Below are 2,118 nucleotides of genomic sequence, written 5' to 3'. Positions count from 1 at the left end.
CAAAGTATGGCAACTCAGATAGCAAACCAAACAGTATCTCACCAATCGCCTTGGCATGTTTTTTTTGGCTTGTCATGGATCAGATGCACTACAGTAAACGAGGAAATTTCCGACGGCTAAAACCGTCGGACATAAGAACTAAGCCGTCGGAGATAAGCTATGTCCGACGGCATTAACTTATCTCCGACGGTTTTAAGCCGTCGTGGATAATGCGTCGGAAATAGCATTATGTCCGACGGCTGCCGTCGGACATACGCTATGTCCGACGGCCCCATCGAACCGTCGGAGATAAGGCGGCGTAACCGTTTTACTCGCTGCCTGGGCCCACAGCTGTTATGTCCGACGGTTTAAAGCCGTCGGACATAACATATAGCATATGTCCGACGGTAAAGCCGTCGGATATAACGTTTTTCAGAAATTGCACAAAAATCTGAAATTTAAAAAATCTGACATTTGCAAATACAAAACAGATTTCATACACATATACACATTCACATTAACAAATATACTCACATAAGTATACACATTCACAAATATAATCACATAAGCATTCACATTCACAAAATTTAACATAACAACATAGTTCCAAATGGTTGCAATAAGTGTTTACATAAACATAGTTGTCCAAACTCCAAAATGAACATTATTCGACGGGTAGGCTTTCACATGAAAGGTTTCAACAAGTGTTTTACATCATTATCACTCATATCCATCGCCACCTCCTCCGGCTGGACTATGCGTGCTGAAAAGATTGTTCACCCACGAATGTGTTGTGTCGTCCTGACCAGACCCATCTCCAGGTGCGGCAACTGAAGCGGGTGGTGTCTGAAATCCCTATAACACAAGCACATGAAATAGTAACCACTCAGTTGTTCATTTAAACACATAAGACATCTATGAACATGTCACACACGCATATGTGTACATACCATAGGGAATTGTGACGGAGGCGGAGGCGGTGGTGGAGGCGCCAACATTGGCATTGGCAGTGCAAAGTCCGGAGGCGGCATCCCATATGTCGGCATCGGGACGCCCGCTTGTTGGGCTAGTTGCTACAAATTATATACAAGTCATTGTTGAGCAAACAAGATACACATCAAGTGTTTTGCAAAATAAGCTACAAAATGTTACTTCAACTTACCGAGAGAAGAGCTTGATTTTAGGCCTGGAGGCTTGCATAATACTCGTCCCTCTTCTTCTGGTACTCGGCTTGTTGTCTCTGGTATTCAGATTGTTGCCTCTGGTACTCCAATTGTTCCCTCAAGACTGATTGATGGTACTCTGCCTGTTGACGCAACACCGCAAGCTCTATCTCATGGGCTGCTGATCGTGAACGGGACGACTGTGAAGACGACGATGTGGATTGTCATCCACGGCGTCTCAGCTCTCTGGAATCAATCGTAGAATCAAAAATACCCAACCTACAAGAGTGAACCATGCACTTAGTATAGTAACTCATGGCTCAGTTGAATCGCAAGCATATGATGACAATTTTGAAAACCAAATCAAATAATCTCACCGTCCATGGGCTTGTCCTCCTGCACTAGCATATGCTGCCTGAGGGTCGATTGGCTGGCTCCTCCAATCGTACTCGTCCCCATGGCGTTGAACCATCTCCTGCCCATACGAAGCCTGGAGGCAAATAATATAAAATATAAGTGCATAACTCCTATGCCATTGCAAACAATATCAAACACATAATAGAGTATCAAAAACTCACTAGACGGTCGGTGGCCGTCTAAGTGCATAACACATCAGGATTCTGAGGATCAGAACCCCTATGGCCTTGCATATACACCTCCACATCCGTGGGCGTACGGCCGGATTTGACTTCCTGTACATAAAAGTTATATTGACACATTTCTATGTAATTCAAAGTTACGACAAACTGAGACTTACCATTCGCTTAGCCAAGCGCACATGACCATCACCGCCGTAGTTGTGGAACGACTCAGTGTTTTGTGAAAACAATGAAGAATTTGGCTTCTGGGCCATCGTGTTTTGTGACATCATGGCAAGCATATGACATCAATGGGTACACATTCTACACTAAATCAAAAGACATGAAAAGTGTTGCACAAAATAGCGGTGTTCGTATCGATGCTTTTGACCTACATG

At 44.0% G+C, this 2,118-nt stretch overlaps 1 long non-coding RNA gene across 1 annotated transcript; it reads right to left on the bottom strand.

The window, feature by feature from the left end:
* Nucleotides 1–496: 496 nt before the first annotated feature.
* LOC109939545 (uncharacterized) lies at nucleotides 497–1,053 on the bottom strand. The gene is made up of 2 exons (XR_002262026.3): nucleotides 930–1,053; nucleotides 497–834 (listed from the first exon to the last, which is right to left on the bottom strand). It is a non-coding gene; the product is annotated as an uncharacterized lncRNA (long non-coding RNA).
* Nucleotides 1,054–2,118: the final 1,065 nt, after the last annotated feature.

Source organism: Zea mays, chromosome 5 (genome assembly GCF_902167145.1).
Source record: "Zea mays cultivar B73 chromosome 5, Zm-B73-REFERENCE-NAM-5.0, whole genome shotgun sequence".
Classification (NCBI taxonomy): domain Eukaryota; kingdom Viridiplantae; phylum Streptophyta; class Magnoliopsida; order Poales; family Poaceae; genus Zea; species Zea mays.
This window is presented reverse-complemented; position numbering and strand designations above follow the sequence as displayed.